This window comes from Neovison vison, chromosome 5 (assembly GCF_020171115.1).
Source record: "Neovison vison isolate M4711 chromosome 5, ASM_NN_V1, whole genome shotgun sequence".
In the NCBI taxonomy this organism is placed as follows: Eukaryota; Metazoa; Chordata; class Mammalia; order Carnivora; family Mustelidae; genus Neogale; species Neogale vison.
In genome coordinates this window covers 111939729-111960523 of record NC_058095.1, presented here as the reverse complement: position 1 = coordinate 111960523, position 20795 = coordinate 111939729, and the positions used below count along the sequence as shown (strand labels likewise).

The 20795-nt window shown below is 36.4% G+C and overlaps 1 long non-coding RNA gene and 1 pseudogene across 1 annotated transcript in view; both read left to right on the top strand.

Moving 5' to 3' along the window:
- Positions 1 to 959: 959 nt before the first annotated feature.
- LOC122907443 lies at positions 960 to 9288 on the top strand (annotated as a pseudogene).
- Positions 9289 to 10844: 1556 nt separating this feature from the next.
- The window catches only part of LOC122907857, a 125125-nt gene continuing 115174 nt past the window's right edge, over positions 10845 to 20795 (top strand). The window contains exon 1 of the long non-coding RNA XR_006384771.1: positions 10845 to 10922. This is a non-coding gene — a long non-coding RNA (uncharacterized LOC122907857). The remainder of the gene's footprint in view (positions 10923 to 20795) is intronic.

Sequence of the window (20795 nt, the reverse complement as noted above, 5' to 3'; positions counted from 1 at the left end):
ACTGTATTGAACGTGAAGCTATCTGCAGGCAGCTGTGATCCTGCACTGAAATTAAGGAAACAGGCATTAAGGTGGTAGGTCTTCTGTGGGCTTAGCACATTTTCTTTTGCTTCAGAACATCAGATAGTTTCCCTGGATAACCTTGTTTACTATTTAGAGACCTGCAGTCTATGCTCTTCACCTGATCATCATAAAGCTATCCTTATATTCAGGCCCTCCCATCCCATTGTCTCCCCACCCTAAAACTAGTATCTGCATTGGACTGGACTGGATTTGCCATTCCCTGGTTTGAACACAAATTAGAACTACTACCACTGTATAGGGCCTCCTTCTTGTGCCCTTCAGCTCATCCTCCTTCATCCTGGAATGCTTCATCCTGGAAACTCAGGCATCCTGCTGTAATCCCACTCGGAGAGCTAAAGCTATTGCTTGCCTATCACTGTTGCATAAAATAAATCGGTGTTGAACGATCTGGAAGAAAGAATTTTGTCATTAATTATTCACTTGATAAATATTTATTGAGTACCTAATATATATCATACTACATGCTATTTGGGTGCTAGAGAAACAACAAGGAACAAGATCAAATCCCTGCCCTCCATGGAGTTTACATTCTAGTCTAGAAGGAACACGATAAGAAAATAAATAAGTAGATATATAATATAAAGTCGCTGCTAAAAAGTAAGTGGGGAAAGAGAATAGAAAATCTCTAACATCATTAATCAAAATCACTAACATGAAGGAAATGCAAATCAAAACCACGATAAACCTTCACCTCATGCCTGTCAGAATGGCTATTATCAAGAAGACAAGTGTTGGCCAGGATGTGGAAAAAGAGAGCCTTGTGCATTGTTGGTGGGAATATAAATTGGTACAGCCCCTGTGAAGAACAGTACAGAGGGTCCTCAAAAAATTAAAAATAGAGCCACCAAAACTGACTGGCTAAAGCTTCAAGTGAGATGCCAGTGACCATGGGGCCTAAGAACAGTCTCAGCCAAGCTACTTCTACCACATGAAGATGGGCTTTGTGATGGGCTGAGCAGCGGGCATCATGGCTGGGATGCTCTTCTACACCTTTTCCTGTCTCAGGATCTGAATGCAGGATCAGGAGCTGATGTGTGTCATTGGGAAAACCATGAAGAGTGGTGACACCTTTGACACATTCACAGCCATCGGGATGGGTATCCAATGTTATCAGGGCAGTGGTTGCCTACTACATCTACCCCTTCCTGTCAGTCCCAGCTCATGTACTATAATAAAACAAAAGTCTTTGAGTAGTTGAAAAAAAAAATAGAGCCACCGTATGATCCAGCAATTCTACTTCTGGGTGTTTATTTGAAGAAAACAAAGATATTAATTTGAAAAGAGAAATATACCTCTATGTTCATTGCAATATTATTTATGATAGCCAAGATTTGAAAACAACCTAAGTGTCTATCAATGTATAACACAATCCACACTCAGTGGAATATGACTCAGCCATAAAAAGAAGGAAATTCTGCTATTTGCATCGGTATGGATGGACCTCAAGGGCATTATGCTACGTGAAATAAGTCAGATAGAGAAAGACAAATACCATATGATCTCATTTATATGTGGAATCTAAAAAAGCAACTCCCCTCCCCTCAAAAAACAAGGTCATAGATACGGAGAAAAGATCAGTGATTGCCAGAGGTAGGTGGTGGCAAATGAATGAAGATAGTCAAAAGGTATAAACTTCTTTTTATGAAATAAATAAATCCTGAGGATTTAAAGTACATTATGGTGACTATGGTTAGTAACACTATATTACACATTTGAAAGTTGCTAAGAGAATAGATTTTGAAAGTGATTCAAAAAAAGAAAAAATAACAGGAGGGTGTACTATTTTAGAAAGAATGGTCAGGGAAGGCCTGGACTAGAGACATTTTGAAATCATCTGCATATAGGTGGTACTGAAAGCCATACATCCATTGGATGGGTAAGTGAGATCATGTAGAGAATAAATGTACTTAGTGAAGAAATGTCTGAGATCTCAGTGCTGGGGCATTCCAACATTAGAGGTGAGGAACTGAGGAGGATTCAGGAAAGAGATCAAGAAAGACTAGCCACTGAGGTAGAAGGACAGGCTAGCTGGAGAATGTAGAGTTCTGGAAGTCTCACAGAGAGTATTTTGGTAAGGAGGACAGTTAGCTTAGACCATGAATCAGTTTCTGAATTTGGCAATTAGAAGTTAATTGGCAATGAAGGAAAAAACAGTTTTATTGAAATGGAAGGGACTCTGATAGGAGTCCACTCAAGAGAGACCGAGAGAAGAAGATATGGAAAGTGAATGTGCACAGAGCCTTTCTGTAAAAGGAAGCAGAAAATGGGCAGTAATTAGAGAAAGTTGTGTCCAAGAGAAGCTTTGATTTTTCTAAAATGGGAGAAATAAAACAGCATTTTTTGAGCAGAGAACAAAGATGCAGCAGAGAGAAAATTGGTGATGCAGGAGAGGGGGAGTTATCATATAGGCAAGAGGCAGTGAGATTCAGTGTGCATGCAGAACACATTTCCAGTAAAAACAACTTTCAGCCAAAGACTTAGGGCATTGCAAAAGAAAGCAAACTGGCAAGGGTAAATTAATCATTTTGGCAATTGTGCATTTCATTTCTGCTCTGTTTTGCTTTCTCATTATTAAATTAAGTGAATAAGTAGAGTTATACTGATAGTAAGAATGTTGATATACAGAATTTTAAAAAAATTTTTTAAATTAACACATAATATATTATTTGCCCCAGGGGTACAGGTTCGTGAGTCATCAGGCTTACACATTTCCCAGCACTCACCATAGCAAATACCCTCCCTAATGTCTATAACCCAGCCACCCTATCCCTCCCTCCATCCCCCCAGCAGCCCTCAGTTTGTTTTGTGAGATTAAGAGTCTCTTATGGCTTGTCTTCATCCCCGGTACCATCTTGTTTCATTTTTTCCCCTCACTACCCCGCATGACCCCCAACCCTGCCTCTCAAATTCCTCATATCAGAGACCATATGATAATTCTCTCTGATTGACTTATTTCACTAAGCATGATACCCTCTAGTTCCATCCCCATCATTGCAAATGGCAAGATTTCATTTTTTTAATGGCTACATAGTATTCCATTTGGTATATACATATATCTATATCTATATCTTTATCTCTATCTATATCTATATATCACATCTTCTTTATCCATTCATCTGATGATGGACATATGGGTTCTTTCCATAGTTCGGCTATTGTGGACATTGCTGCTATAAACATTCAGGTGCACATGCCATTTCTGATCACTACCTTTGTATCTTTGGGGTAAATACCCAGTAGTGCGATTGTTGGATAGAAGGTAGCTCTATTTTCAACTTTTAGAGGAAGCTCCTTACTGTTTTTCAGAGTGGCTGCACCAGCTTGCATTCCCACCAACAGTGTAGGAGGGTTCCCCTTTCTCCGCATCCTTGCCAACATCTGTCATTTCCCGACTTGTTAATTTTAGCCATTCTGACTGGTGTGAGGTGGTATCTCATTGTGGTTTTGATTTGTATTTCCCTGATGCCAAGTGATGGTGAGCACTTTTTCATGTATCTGTTGTCCATTTGGATGCTTTCTTTGCAAAAATGTCTGTTCATGTCTTCTACCCATTTCTTAATTGGATGATTTGTTTCCTTGGGTGTTGAGTTTGATAAGTTCTTTATAGATTTTGGATGCTAGCCTTTTATCTGATATGTCATTTGCAAATATCTCCTCCCATTCTGTCAGTTGTCTCTTGGTTTTGTTAACTGTTTCTTTGTTGTGTAAAAGCTTTTGATCTTGATGCAATCCCAATAGTTGATTTTTGCCCTTGCTTCCCTTGCCTTTGGCAATGTTTCTAGGAAGAAATTGCTGCAGCTGAGGTTAGGAGGTTGCTGCTTGTGTTATTCTAAAGGATTTTGGTGGATTCCAGTTTCACCTTGAGGTTTTTCATCCATTTTGAGTCTATTTTTATGTGTGGTGTAAGAAAATGGTCCGGTTTCATTCTGCTGCATGTGGCTGTCCAATTTTCCCAACACCATTTGTTGGAGACATTCAACAGAATTGGACATTCTTTCCTGCTTTGTCAGGAAACCACAGAGTTGAGGGTCCATTTCTGGGCTCTCTTTTCTGTCCCATTGATCTATGTGTCTGTTTTTGTGCCAGTACCATACTGTCTTGATGATTACAGCTTTGTAATTGAGCTTGAAGTCTGGAATTTTGATGCCACCAACTTTGGTTTTCTTTCCCAACATTCCTGTGGCTATTCAGGGTCTTTCTGATTCCATATAAATTTTAAGATTATTTGTTCCATTTCTTTGAAAAAAGTTGATGGTATTTTGATAGGGATTGCATTTAATGTGTAGATTGCTTTAGGTAGCATAACGTTTTCACAATATTTGTTCTTCCAATCCATAATCATGAATGTTTTTCTATTTCTTTGTGTCTTCCTCAATTTCTTTCATGAGTACTTTAGAGTTTTCTGAGGACAGATTCTTTGCCTCTTTGGTTAGGTTTATTCCTAGATATCTTGTGTTTTGGGTGCTATTGTTAATGGGATCAACTCCTTAATTTCTCTGTCTTCTGTCTTGCTGTTGGTATATAGAAATGCAACTGATTTCTGTGCTTTGATTTTATATCCTGACACTTTACTGAATTCTTGTCTGAGTTCTAGCAGTTTTGGAGTGGAGTCTTTTGGGTTTTCCACATAAAGTATCATATCATCTGCAAAGAGTGAGTGTTTGACGACTTCTTTGCTGATTCAGATGCCTTTTATTTTCTTTTGTTGTCTGATTGCTGACATAAGACTTCTACTACTTATAGTACTTGTAGTACTAGAATAGCACTGGTGATAGTGGATAGTTCCTGACCTTAGCAACAAAGCTCTCAGTTTTTCCCCATTGAGAATGATATTTGCTGTGGGTTTTTCAAAGATGGCTTTGATGATATTGATAATACCCACTATGACTACACTGTGAATAGTTTTGATCAAGAAAAGATGCTGTACGTTGTCAAATGCTTTTTCTGCATCTATTGAGAGTATCATATGATTCTTGTTCTTTCTTTTATTAATGTATTGTATCACATTGATTGATTTGTGGATGTTGAACCAACTTAGCAGCCCAAGAAAATACCCCACTTTGTCATGGTGAATAATCCTTTTATTGGACTGATGGATCCTATTGGCTAGTATTTTGGAGAGAATTTTTGCAACCACCAAGGTTCATCAAGGATATTGGTCTTTAATTCTCCTTTTGATGGGGTCTTTTTCTGGTTTGGGGATCAAGGTAATGCTGGCCTCATAAATGAGTTTGGAAGTTTTCCTTCCATTTCTATTTTCTGGAACATTTTCAGAAGAATAGGTATTAATTCTTCTTTAAATGTTTAGTAGAATTCCCCCGGGAAGCCATCTGGCCCTGGGCTCTTGTTTTTTAGGGAGATTTTTGATGACTGCTTCAATATCCATACTGGTTATAGGTCTGTTCAGATTTTCTATTTCTTCCTGGTTCAGTTTTGATAGTTTATATGTTTGTAGGTATGCATCCATTTCTTCCAGATTGTCAAATTTACTGATGTATAGTTGCTCATAATATGTTTGTATAATTGTTTGTATTTCTTAGGTGTTGGTTGTGCTCTCTCCTCTTTCATTCATGACTTTATTAATTTGGGTCCTTTCTCTTTTCTTTTTTGATAAGTCTGGCCAGGGATTTATCAATTTTATTAATTCTTTCAAGGAACCAGCTCCAAGTTTCATTGATTCGTTCTACTGTTCTTTTGGTTTCTATTTCATTGATTTCTGCTCTGATCTTTATTATTTCTCTTCTCCTGCTGGGTTTAGGTTTTCTTTGCTATTCTTTCTCCAGCTCCTTTAGGTGTAGGGTTAGGTTGTATACTTGAGATCTTTCTTTTTTCCTGAGAAAGGCTTGCATCACTATATACTTTCCCCTCCAGACCACCTTTGCTATATCCCAAAGATTTTGAACAGTTGTGTTTTCATTTTCATTTGTTTCCATGGATTTTTAAAATTATTCTGTAATTTCCTGGTTGATCCATTCATTCATTAGTATGCTTCTCTTTAGTCTCCATGTATTGGAATTCTTCCAACTTTCCTTTTGTGATTGAGTTCTAGTTTCAGAGCAGTATAGTCTAAAAATATGCAGGGAATGGTCCCAGTCTTTTGGTACTGGTTGAGACCCGATTTGTTACCTAGCATGTGATCTATTCTGGAGAATGTTCCATGTGCACTAGAGAAGAATATGTATTCTGTTGTTTTGGGATGGAATGTTCTAAATATATCTGTGATGTCCTTCTGGTCCAGTGTGTCATTTAAAGCCTTTATTTCCTTGTTGATCTTTTGCTTAGATGATCTGTCCATTTGAGCAAGGGGGTCTTAAAGTCTCCTACTATTATTGTATTATTGTTGATGTGTTTCTTTGATTTTGTTATTAATTGGTTTATATAATTGGCTGCTCTCATGTTAGGGGCATAGATATTTAAAAATTTTAGATCTTCCTGTTGGATAGACCTTTTAAGTATGATATAGTGTCCTTCCTCATCTCTTATTATAGTCTTTAGTTTAAAATATAATTTGTCTGATATAAGGATTGCCACCTCAGCTTTCTTTAGATGTCCATTAACATGGTAAATTGTTTTCCACCCCCTCACTTTATATCTGGAGGTGTCCTTGGGTCTAAAATGAGTTTCCTGGGGCGCCTGGGTGGCTCAGTGGGTTAAAGCCTCTGCCTTCAGCTCAGGTCATGATCCCAGGGTCCTGGGGTTCGAGCCCCACATCGGGCTCTCTGCTCAGCAGGGAGCCTGCTTCCTCCCCTCTCTCTCTGCCTGCCTCTCTTGCCTACTTGTGATCTCTGTCAAATAAATAAATAAAATCTTTAAAAAATAAAATAAAATAAAATAAAATAAAATGAGTTTCCTGTAGACAGCATATCAATGGGTCTTGTATTTTTATCTATTCTGATACCCTGCATCTTTTGATTGTGACATTTAGCCCATTTACATTCAGGGTAACTATTGAAAGATATGAATTTAGTGCCATTGTACTGTCTGTAAGGTGATTGTTACTGTGTATTATCTCCATTCCTTTCTGGTCTATGTTACTTTTAGGCTCTCTCTTTGCTTAGAGGACCACTTTCAATATTTCCTGTAGGGCTGGTTTGGTGTTTGCACATTCTTTTAATTTTTGTTTGTCCTGGAAGTTGTTTTTTTTGTTTGTTTGTTTGTTTTTTTTTTCTCTCCTTCTATTTTCAATGACAGCCTAGCTGGATATAGTATTCTTGGCTGCATAGTTTTCTCATTTAGTGCTCTGGAAATATCATGCCAGTCCTTTCTGGCCTGCCAGTTCTACTTGGATAAGTCTGCTGCTATTCTAATATTTCTACCATGTTATGTTACAGACCTCTTGTCCTGAGCTGCTTTCAGGATTTTCTTTTCTTTTCTTTTTTTTAAAGATTTTATTTATTTATTTGACAAACAGAGATCACAAGTAGGCAGAGAGGCAGGCAGAGAGAGAGGGGGAGGCAGGCTCCCCACTGAGCAGAGAGTCCGACACGGGGCTCGATCCCAGGACCCTGGAATCACGACCTGAGCTGAAGGCAGAGGCTCAACCCACTGAGCCACCCAGGAGCCCCTGCTTTCAGGATTTTCTCTTTGTCATTAGGACCTGTAAGTTTTAAGATTAGATGATGGGGTGTGGACCTATTCTTATTGATTTTGAGGGGGGTTCTCTGTGCCTCCTGGATTTTGATGCTTGTTCCCTTTCCCATATTAGGGAAATTCTCTACAATAATTCTCTCCAATATGCCTTCTGCCCTCCTCTCTCTCTCTTCTTCTTCTGGGATCCCAATTATTCTAATATTGTTTCATCTTATAGTATCACTTATCTCTCAATTTCTCCCCTCGTGGTCTAGTAATTGTTTGTCTCTCTTTTGCTCAGCTTCTTTATTCTCTGTCATTTGGTCTTCTATATCACTAATTCTCTCGTCTGCCTCCTTTATCCTAGCAGTAAGAGCCTCCATTTTTATTGCACCTCATTAATAGCTTTTTTGATTTCAACTGAGTTAGATTTTAGTTTTTTCATTTGTCCAGAAAGGGATTTTATTTCACCTGAAAGGGATTCTCTAATATTTTCCATGCTTTTTTAAAGCCCAGCTAGTACCTTGATAATTGTCATTTTGAACTCTAGTTTGACATATTGCTAATGTCTGTATTGATTAGGTCCCTAGCCATCGGTACTGCCTCTTGTTCTTTTTTTTTTTTTTGGGGGGGGGGTAAGTTTTTCTGCTTTGTCATTTTATCTAGGTAAGAATAGATGAATGAGAGAACAAAATACTAAAAGGGTAGCAACGACCCCAGAAAAATATACATTAACCAAATCAGAAGAGAAACAAAACTGGGGGGAGAAGAAAGGGGGAAGAAAAGAGAAAAAAATATATATATGTATGTATATATGTATGTATGTGTGTGTGTGTAGATATATATATATATTTAGACTGGCAAATAGAATAGAGCCACATAGTTGATTTTGGGTGTATTTTGGTCTGTTAGAAGAAACTACCTCCCAAAATTTTAAAGAAAGAAAAGCATATATATACAAAAATAAGAGTAAACATGACGAAGGGATGGAATATGACTGTAAAGATGAAAATTTTAAAAGTTTCTAAAAAAGGAATTAATAAGATAAGTTGGTTGAAAAAAAGAGAGGAAAGAATGTGATCAGGCTGGAGACTAGAACAAAACTATGTGCTAGATTTAGGGTATATTTTGATCTATTAGAAGAATTGTATCCCAAAATTTTAAAGAAAAAAAAAACATATGTTTTCAAGAAATAAAGTTAAATACAGTGAAGTTATAAAATATGACTATAACAATGAAAAACTTTAAAAAGGTATTGATAAGACAAAATAGTTTAAAAACTTCAAAATAGGGGAGAGGAAGAATTTAAAAAAATAAAATAAGATGGGGGACCTGGGTGGCTCAGTGGGTTAAAACCTCTGCCTTCAGCTAACGTCAAGATCCCAGGGTCATGGCATCAAGCCCACATCAGGGTCTCTGCTCAGCAGGAAGACTGCTTCCTCCTCTCTCTGTGCTTGCCTCTCTGTCTACTTGTGATCTCTGTCTGTCAAATAAATAAAATCTTAAAAAAATAAAATAAGAAAAAAATAAAATAAAATAAGAATTAACTTTGAAAGACTAAAAGTTCATGGGAAAAAGGCCATGAATTCTTTGTGTTGCTTTCCCCTAGCTCTGGAGTTCCACAGTTCTCATTAATTGGTGAAATTGGTCTTGGCTGGATGTTCTTCCTGATCTTCTGGGGGACAGGCCTGTTGCAGTGATTCTCAAATGTCTTTGCCCAAGGCAGAATTTCACGGCCCTTGTCAGGGTCCCAGCTAAAGTAATCTGCTCAGGTTCCCCCTCTGTAGCTTTGTTCCTTGAATGCTTTCCATATAATTTTGGGGGAGGAGAATGAAAATGGTGGCCTCCTACTCTCTGGCCTGGGAGGAGCTGAGAACTCAGGGCTCCCCTCTTCAGTGCACCCTCAGAGAAAAGCAGTCAATCCCTCCCATCTCCCTGGTCTCCAGCTGCACTCCGAGCTCACCCAGCCTGAGATGAGTTTTTCTATCTCTGGGGCATGGCGTTGTTTGGAGTCTCCAAACCCAGAAGATTCCTGTAGCTCCCTCCCACACCACTCCTGCTAGAGGAGGAAGGAGGGTATCTCCCTGGATCTGTTGCTTGTGGGGTCACTGATTGAAGGGCAGTGGCCAGACTGTGCCTTGGATCATGGTTTAAGGTAATCCTGAACTGAGAGCCCGGGACTCAGCTCTGTCTCTGCAGCCAGTTTCCTTGTTCAGATACCTAGGAGCTCTGCTACACTCAGGCACCCTGGTCTTTCTGTGACCCCAAGGGTTCTGAGACCACACTGTCCCCATGGGGGCTCCCCCCACCATCCTCTGGAGCGAAATCGATCAGTGAAGCCAACTTCTTAAAATTCTGATTTTGTGTTCCACCTCTCTCACTTGCCAATAGCCAGCCCCTCCTGCTGCAGTCTGTCTTCCCATCACTTTGGATTTGCTTCTCTGCATGTCCTGCCTTCCAGAAAGTGGTCAATTTTCCTAGAATTGCTGCTCTTCTTCTCTCCTATATTCTGTTGAGTTTGTAGGTGTTCAGAATGGTTTGATAACTATCTAGCTGAACTCCTGGGACCTGACAATATCTTAGTCTCCTACTTCTCCTCCATCTTGCTCCAATTCAACTGATATACAGAATTTTAGACAGTGACTCATCGATGAGGTCAATGGTATCTTTTTGAATTATTTGAATTATTTGTAGTTTCTAATCCTAGAGTAACTTGAAATGTACCCTCTTCCGTGTATGGTAAATAATCTGTTATATCATTGTAACTAGACCCACGTCATTACAGCAATAGCAGCTTCCTTTTTGTAGTGTGTGTGCTAATGAGGCGTCAGTTTTCTTGAGGAAAGCCTCAAGAGAAAGCCCAAATGGGAAAAGCATGACCCTATGAACAGAAAATACAACCCTTCCTCTTTGGGTTTTTCTCTTTATAGTATTTAAGTTCTAAGTTCTCAGGCATAAATAAGGGTAGAACTGACCTACTTTTTCAAAAAAAAAAAATGAGAGAGATTCTACAGGTTGAAAAATTCAAATGAGATAAATAAGAAACAAGATTTTCAGGACATCAGTTGGGATCAGAAAGAGGGCGCACCCTCAGTGAATGTAAAACCTTAATTAAGACAGGTGTGATGAATTCCTGTTAATGTAAAACTAGAGAATTTACAAACTAGAGAAAGATCATCTATTCCAACCATTTTATTTTACAGATGAAGAAACTCAGGTGATTAAATAACTTACATGAAGACACAGAGGTGATTATTTGGCTGTGTTGGGTGAGTTTTAAAATTAATAAAAAGAAAACTAGAATAGTAATAGTAACAATAATAATAATATTTATTGAGTGCTTTCATATACCAGGTACCTGCTGACTATTTTATAGTCATAACCTCAGTGAAAATTTCTAGCAATTGTATGAAGTGGAAAGTAAGAAATTTCTTAACCAAACTGCTACTTAACTGACTTATCAAGCTCACTGCTTATATCTTTATTAACTGACTGATGTGGGTGGCATGATGAATACTTTAGGCAGGTCAAGTTTTTTTCAAAAATTTATTTCCATTTATCTAATCTGTAATCTGCAGGCACAATCTACATTCCTATCAGTATCACCTAAGAACTTGTTAATAATGGTGATTATCAAACTGACTCCAAGGCTTGCTGCCAAGGGTCTTTCACCCTCCTTGGACTAGTAGCTACTCCAGGCATACTTATCTTATAATGAAAGGCAGGAGTTCATGAGAGCAATCCCAATTGTGTAAACACAATTCAAACATCTGCTCATGTCATATCCACTAACGGCGTGTTAGCCAAAGCAAATGGCCAAGCCTACATTTAAAGGGTGAGAAAATATATTCTTCTCATTAAGGGAGGGATGAAGGTGAATATTTGATAAACAGTGATCTAATCTACCATCTGAATTTAAAACTGATATTTTCTTCTTTATAAAAATAACCTTTAGAATATTGTTATCAAAAGCAGTGCAAATAGTTGATTCAATACCATTTAACAAATATTTATTGAGTGACTTTTATTTGTTGGTGTGTGTTAGATATTCAAGATATAGAGATGGATGAGAGTGTCCCTGCCCTCAAAAAGCTCAGAGTCTGGGGCGCCTGGGTGGCTCACTTGATTAAGTGTCTGACTCTTGGTTTTGGCTCAGGTCATGATCACAGGGTCATGAGATCAAGGCCTATCTGTTTGAGATCCTCTCTCTCTCCCCCTCCCCCCCTCTCGCATGTTTGCATGTGCTCTTTGTCTCTCAAATAAATAAAATACATCTTAAAAAAAAATCAACAAATCAAAATTTTGTGTGATGAAGCAGCAAAGGCATTTACAATTTTTGGTGTTACTATTTTCATTTTATAGTTAAGAAACTGAGACTAAGAAGATTAAATGATTTATACAATATTATATAACACACAAAACTGAAATCCTACCCCTTCTTAGGGCAGAAGATTAAAAACCTAAACTTCCTGTCATTCCACAAATCCTTCCTCAGAAAATGAATCTGAAAGCGATTCAGTCTAATACTTCACTTGACACTGAGTTGTTGTATCCTTAACGCAGCAGAAAACCAGCATCTCAGTGAATTGAACACCCTGATAGTAGATGTAAAATGGATTAAATATGCTTTCTGTTGCTTTGTAAATCTTCCCTTTTTACTATTTGACTTAGATCCCCATCAAAATAACCTTTATAATATTTAAATCATAAGTCAGATTTGCTTATCTATCCTGGGCTAATAGAGATGTGAGATGCTTAAAGATTCTTTGGTCAGTTTTAAAAATATCTGAGTCATAGGCCATAGTCTTTTAGTGGATTGAATTTTTGTTAATATAAATGATTTTAATGATAAAGGGAAAAACTAAATGGACCATTGGGGCTTTCATTCCTGAGAAGTAAAAAGGATTATGGGCAGTAATAAGGTATCTTGAGGACTGAAAGGTATGTATAATTATGACTTTCAGCCCTGTTATTCACTATGAAGCTATTACTATAATGTTCTATATCAATATTTAATAGTGTATAATAACAGTTTCAATATGAAAAGGCTCTTCATATTTTTCAGAAGACTATCCATGAGCTAATGTTTGCAGAACATTCACCATAACCCTGATAAGGCAAATTATAGGTACCATGTTATTGTTCCCATGTTAAAAAAAAAGAAACCAGCACTTCACTTGGGTAAAGTAACAAATCATTGGAAGAGTCCAATATAACACACAAATCTAGTGACTATTAGCCTGGATAGCAGACGTTTGGCTCTTGAAACTAAATCTTTAAGGGAATGTTAAGAGCACAAAAATAAACCCAGCCACTAAGGCTTAATTTTATGTGGCCTGTTGGAAACTAATGAGCACATTTAATGCTTGGGGAGGAACCAGGATAATTATGAATATTAGAAAAGATAAGGAAGCTTAATGAATCGGAAGAAGTTTTCTGTGCCATCATTTACACTGGAGGATGCTTGTATTCTGTTCATTTCTTGCAGTGAGTTTCATGTTGGTTATTTAGGGTCTTGATTTTGGTTCACTTCAGTGATAGTTAATGTAATACTAGATGCCAACATTTTACTACTTCACTTTTCCCTCTTCTTTCCCAATTCCCAATTCCTTGTCAGCCCTAGAGGAATCCCTTCCATCATGCTTAGTACTGAAAGTCTGTCTCAGTGCTGAGAGTTTCTTATGTAAACAGAAGTCCAGTCAAAGCTGGGTTCAAAGCTGCAAACATTGTTTCTGCTTTTTGATGACTGAGTATTGGAGCTGAGTTGGTCCAGTTCTTCAAGGAGTTCCCAACTATTTAATCCATTAGAAAATATGCATGGTGATGATCTCAATCTTTTTGTACTGGTTGCAAGCTGATTTGTGACCCTGATCTATTGACACCTGATCTGTTCTGGAGAATGTTCCATGTACATTCATAAAGAATGTGTGTTCTGCTGCTTTAGGATGAAATGCTTTGAGTATATTTGTTAAATCCATTGGTCCAGCACATCATTCAAAGCCATTGTTTCCTTGTTGATCTTCTACTTATATGATCTGTCCATTACTGTGAGTGGGATGTTAAAGTCCCCTATTATTATTGTATTATTATAAATGAGTTTCTTTAAGTTTGTTATTAATTGATTTATATATTTGGCTGCTCCCAATTTGGGGGCATAAATATTTATAATTGTTAGATCTGTTGACTAGACTCCTTTATTATGATACAATGCCCTTCTTCATCTCTTATTAGTCTTTGATTTAAAATCTAGTTTGTCTGATATGACTACTCTAGCTTTCTTTAGATATCCATTAGCATGAGAGATGGTTCTCCATCCCCTCACTTTCCACCTATCTTTGGGTCTAAAATGAGTCTTTTGTAAGCAGCATATCAATGGGTCTTATTTTCTTATACATTATGATACCCTATGTCTTTTCATTGGGACCTTTAGTCCATTTACATTCAGAATAATTGTTTATAAATACGAATTAAGTGCCATTGTATTTTCTGTAAAGTTGCTGTTCCTGTAGATTGTCTCTGTTCCTTTCACTTTCAATGGACGTCTGATAGAATCTGGAAAATTGTGACAAGGAAAAAAATATACATTGCTCTTAACTTCAGGTCTAGATACTCAAAGAATTTTTATTTACAGTCAGCAAATATCTTTGGAGAGTTTTAGGAGCTATTCCCACCTGTTGAAATAGAAAAGAGGTCTCAGGTTTCTTGTAACTTCTGGAGAGAATATTGGTTTACACGAAAGAGAGGTGAGGTGATTGCATGAGATTTTAGAATGACTTTTCCATGATCCTACATGAACAGGCCACTAGTATAAAGAACTAGACCCATTAGGAATCAATATATTTTCTTTTTGTTATTTTTCTTTTTTGTCTTATTTTTAAAAAGTTAAATAGATAGAAAAACTCATTAGCTCCCTTTATTTGGATGAAAAGATAAACATTCTGTCATCTTGGGATAAATTATTTGGAAAAGGGTCAATGAAAGAGTTAGAATAATTTGCAATGGGAACACTTTAGCCTATCTTTATGCCAATAATGGATATTACTTCATGTCAGTGCTTGTGATTTTCCTCAGCCTGCTTGTAAGGGCTGGATGGGCTTGTAAGGGCATTTCCATGACATAAGTTTGATATGTCTCTATCTGAATTTCACATAGTTGTTTCTAGCTCAAAGATAATTTTTCTAGCTCTATATATTAAAAAAAAAAAGGTTAAAATGGCAAAAGTTTCCAAGATCATTTCTACCTTTTTTAGTCTCTATTTTGATAAAACTACACTGCTTCAATAGGTAGCTGCCCAATTAAATGATTGTATCCTTAATTATCCCTATGATTTGAGGGATTATAGTTTTAAAAATTAAATCCTACAGACAACTCATGTAACTTTCCCTATGATCTTTTAGAGATTAGATCCTTTAAAAAAAATTCTGCCATTTTTCTCTCCCATAGAGATTGAATTACTTTTGTACCCTTTTTGTTTTAAGGCAAACTATTCAATTTCTTTCAGGCCATTGATTCAGTCATTATATTCTCCATTATAAGCATGACTCAGCTACATTTATTATTATGACTCTTTGAAATAAAAACGTCTTTCTTTCTTTCTTTTTTTTTTTTTTTTTGAGAATTGAATTGGTATGTTAGTGTTTTCATTCCTGTGGGAATGCCTTGTAACTGTTACATTGTTTCCCAATTTATTTGGACATATCTAGATATAATTTAATTATTTTATGTGGTTGGACTTCTCCTTCCACTGGACTGACAACTATTCTGTGCCTTTTTCTTTCTGTACTTTTATCTACTCATGATTCAGATGGTACTGCTTGTCTATCTTTAGAAATCAAGCAGTTTTCAGGTGTGATTCACGTTTCATTTATCTTGTAATAGGGAAAGCAGAAATTATTATTTAATGAAGAAGTATATAAGAATGAAAACTAGAGACTGAAATGGATGAGCTGTTTTTCAAAATGCCTTCAGAATGCCAGTATCAGGGCCAGAAAGCAACCTCTTCTCTGATTTCAGATCTTAGCTTTGTTTATTGGCTCTGTTGTCTCTCTTCATTGACTGGTCTCTGAGACAGAACAATGAGAGAAATAAAAGGTAGTTTATATATTCCAGGTCAGATTTGGCCCTAGTAACTCTATGTCCTTACCTGAGTTGTTGGAAGTTCATTGACACTCTGAAGGAAAGGCATTAGAATCTTTCATCACTCATCCATTAATTAAATCAATATGCATTACTGTTTACTATGCCAGGTACTATGGATATGCAGAGATAAATACAAATAACAGCTTCTATTTACTAAGCAAACTTTTTTTTAGGAACTTTTCATATCCTCTTTTTAATCCTCACAACCATCTTTCAAGAGATGAATTGTTTATCCCCATTTTATAGATGTGTAAACTGAGACTCAGAGAGATAAAATGGCTTGTCCAAAGTTACACAAAATGGCTGAATTGAGATTTTAATTCAGGTTTGTATGACTCCATACTTATTCTCTTTCTCTTATATCACATATCCTGCTCATTAACTCCTTCTTCCATGAATCGGATTTGTCTCTACCTTTAAAAGATTTATAAGTACATAGAAGGTCATATATTGATTGAATGGTTCCATTTATATGAAATGTTCAGCATAGGCAAATCTATAGTGACAAAAAGAAAAATTAAGGTTTGCCTAGGGCTGGGGGTATGCAGGTACAGAATGACCACTAATGGTACAAGATTCCTTTTTGCAGTAATGAAAACGTTCTAAAATTGTTTGTGGTGATGGTTGCACAACTCTGTTACTATACTAAAAAACATTCAATTGCATACTTCAAATGGGTGAATCATGATATGTGAATTGATCTCAATAAAGTTGTTATTTTTTATAAGGTAACAATATAGTAAAGAAGACATATCTATAAACAGATAACATGGTACTGGGAAATGTGAAATAGATATGAAAAATGCATTCTGGAAACTCAGAGGAAGGTGCAGTTATTAAGTCCAGGCACCTGAGATGGCTTTATGAAGTAAACACATTGGAGCTGAATCTGAAAGCAAAATTAGAATGTCATAGACAGCAGAGACTAGAGGCTGAGAAGATAGCCTGGGCAAAATCACAGGTAGGTAAGAGGACTGGGTTTTTCTGGGGGAGTGGCAAATCATGGAAAGTCATTGAGTTGGAAGTTGGTGAATGGTGAGTGGGGAATATAGAAAGAAAAGAGGTTGGAAAGGGATCTAATTGGAGGGTCTTGAAGGCCATGCTAAGGAGTTAGGCTTTATTCTATAATCTTTTGCATGTGGGAAAGAATAGTTTTTTTTTTTTTTTAATTTTCAACTTTTTGGGTCATCTGGATGGTTATATCAGTTGAGTGTCCAATTCTTGATTTTGGCTCAGGTCATGATCTCAGGGTAGTGAGATAGAGCCCTGCATCGGGCTCCATGCTGGATGTGGAGACTGCTTAAGATTCTCTCTCCCTTTCCCTTTTCTCCTCCCCTCTGCTAGTGTGTAGTTGCTCTCTCTCTCTCTCTCTCTGTCTCAAATAAAAAAAATCTTTAAAAAATTTTCTCAGCTTATTGAGGTTTAATAGACAACATTGCATGTATTTACAATGTACAAAGTGATGATTTGACATACATATACTATGTGAAATGATTACCACACATCCATCACCTCACATTATTAGCATTTTTTATTTGTGTGTGCCGAGAATGCTTAAGGTCTATTCTCTCAGAAAATGTCAAATGTGTATGGTAGTATTATTAACTATAGGAACTGTGCTGTACTTAGATACTCAGACTTAATCATCCCATACCTGAAGGCTTGTACACTTTGACCAGCATCTCCCCATCTCTTCTACTTCCAAACCCCTCACATCCCATCATTCTAGAGAGAGTGTACTCTAAAACTGGATCTGAGTCGACATTTTTCTATATGAGAGTTTTATTTTCAGCAAATCAGTACCATACATTAAACTAAATTAATGTTGCAAATTTGGATTTTACTAATTTTGTTTTAATATGTATAATACATAAGTATAAGTTTCTTTTGGTTTTATAGTTGTGTAAGTATTTAAAGTGTAAGGAATTTATATCTAGCCCCTCTTTGTACTAGGGGACACTACTCTATGTCCTTTTCAGCAGTGCTGAGAATCTATATCTAAATCTTAGCACCATGGGTACATTAGAGTTTTCATAGAGTAACAAAGTAAGACTATCGTATCTGACCTGTTAAGAAATGAAAATTTAGATAGTTGAATCATTTAGAGTAGTACAATGCATGATCTTAATGTAGGATGGAACCTTTTATATAGATTTTATTTGATGATTCAAACTTTCTTTGGAAGTAATATTGCTCTAGTCACAGCTATGGGTAGCATAAGGAATGAATGGATAAATATCCAGCAAAATTTCCCCCTTGTCTATTCACTAGATTTAACATTTTGACAGACTCATTTGACAAAAACAGATTGGTTGATCCTTTAACCCTTTTACAAAAAGAAGGAAGAAAGGAAGGAAGAGAGAGAGGAGGGAGGGAGGGAGTATGGGAGACAGGAAGGAAAGAATGGAAGGAAAAAGAGGAGCCTCTGCAGTATTTTATCTGACAGGCGTTGGGAAGTAGTAATCCTTTTTCCTTTCTTTGTTTCAAAGAGACAACTGTTGTGACTTTAAATACAAGCTCAGGATCTATTTTCTTGTCACAAAGATATAGGAACTTCGAAAATCAATAATGACAACAACAAACATGTTTCCCCTCATCTCTTTCTATTTTTCAAGTCTGCAAATTGTTGTATCATGTTGCCTTTTGAAATAATGCAAGAAACAAAGTTAGTGTATTTTATCAAAAGAGACCTTGTTAAAACTTGAAAACTTCTAGATAACTTTTTTAGGTAACTATATTTTTATGGTTCTTTAAAACTTAAAAATTAGGGGGGTAGGGTTATGGACATTGGGGAGGATATGTGCTTTTGGGTAAATTGGAAGGGGAAATGAACCATGAGAGACTATGGACTCTGAAAAACAATCTGAGGGGTTTGAAGTGGCGGGGGGGTGGGAGGTTGGGGTACCAGGTGGTGGGTATTATAGAGGGCACAGCTTGCATGGAGCACTGGGTGTGGTGAAAAAATAATGAATACTGTTTTTCTGAAAATAAATAAATTGGGAAAAAAAAACTTAAAAATTAAAGCATTAAAAAATTCAAATGTTTATATGTTCCTTATTGTCAACATTTAAATGAAAACATCACCACAAATTCAGTAAAGAATAGGTAAAAGGAATAGGAGGGAGAGGTTTTTTATAATCAATTTTTATTAAAAAAATTAAGTTTGTTATCCATACTCATTTCACTTGTTCCTCTTTTATTTTTATTGGTATATCTGACTCCCTTTTGGTCACTTTTTACCTCCCTCATTTTCTATCTGCTTTTTCCTTTTTATTTCTCTTTATTTATTGTTTCCTCTCTCTCTCTCTTTTTTGCCTTCTCTTCACTCCCTTTTCTCCCTTTCCCCACTTAATGGATCATACATGGGACTAAAGGGAACTTTTTAAGGGTAATGTAGAACAAATTTTGTGTATTGAATATGATTTAATATTATTTATTGTTCGCTTAAAATGTGATGAGTTAAGCTTTTTATATTTTTTCTTCCTAAGAAAGCAAAGCAATTTAATTACTTTTCTTTTATATATAACCATTTACAAGAACAATGGATTCCAATATAAGGGATGATGAGTTGGATGTGTGCAGGAATAATACCAGCATGCACTCACTGTAATTTTCTTTAGCTAAGAGAATTCTTTGTGACTATTAGCACCCATATCAAGGTATTTTCTTTGCCGCCTTCTTCCTCCCTACTATGGTCCTGGTATGCAGTGTTCATCTGCAGTTAAATCTTATGAATTTAGTATGAGTTTTGCTGATATATATATATATATATATATATATATATCAGTTCATCCTCTCTTATTCTAAAATCAGTGTGCATATCTTGGCCTAACTGCTCCCGCATTGGTGAAATAATCAGAAATATACAGCAATGTGTGGGCACTCCTTTCTGATATTTCGGCAACATTTCTGAGAAGGGGAAGTAGAGATTTCTCAATCTCTCATCATAATAACCTCACTTTCCTTCTAGAACTCATAGATTGAGCCCTCCCTCACCTCTCAATCATTTGAGACCTCAAATTGTCTCACCAAGACATCATTATTAAAACTCTTGTACCTATATATATTTTTGTGATTGATTTTTTTAATTTAATTCAATTGGAGTTAGTGAATATATATATTATGTTATTTCAATCTTTTAAAATTTATTAAGACTTGTTTATTGGTCCAGAATGTGGGCTAATTGGGTATCATGGGTTCATCTGTGTCCCCCAAAAAGATAGTTCAAGTCCTAACCCTGTGAGTAGGACCTGGTTTGGAAACAAGGTCTTTGCAGATATACTGAGGTCATACTGGATTAAGGAGCCTATCTCTCAATGTCTGTGAGAATAAATTTCTATTGTTTTAAGTCACCTAGTTTGTGTTTTTGGGTTTTTTTTTTTTTTTGGTAGCCTAGGAAACCAATACATCTGATGAGTGTTCCATGTACATTTGTAAAAAAAAAATGTGTATTCAGCTGATATTCGATGGGGTCTTCTGTAAGTGTTAATAGGGTCAGGTATGTTGGAAGTGCTGTTCAAGTATTATACACATTTAATGATTTTTCTGTCCACCTCTGTCAATTTTTGAGAGAGCACTCCCATAGTGGAATTGTCTATTTGTTTTTCCAGCATTAGCAGTTTTTGCTTCATGTATTTTTAAGTTCTGTTAAGAGTTATTACAAACACATTTAGAATTATAATGCCCTCTTGGTGAATTCCTTCTCTGGCATTATAAAATGACCCTTTTTATCCCTGCTTATATTTTTTCCTTTGAAATATACATTATATGATATTAATACAGCTACTCCAGATTTCTTTTCATTAGTGTTATCATGAACTTTTTTATTCCTTTCACTTTTAACCTATCTGCCTTTTCATATTTAAAGTGTGTTTCTTTTTTTTTTTTAAGATTTCATTTATTTATTTGACAGAGAGAGAGAGAGATCACAAATAGGCAGAGAGGCAGGCAGAGAGAAGGGGGAAGCAGGATCCCAGCTGAGCAGCGAGCCCGATGCGGGGCAC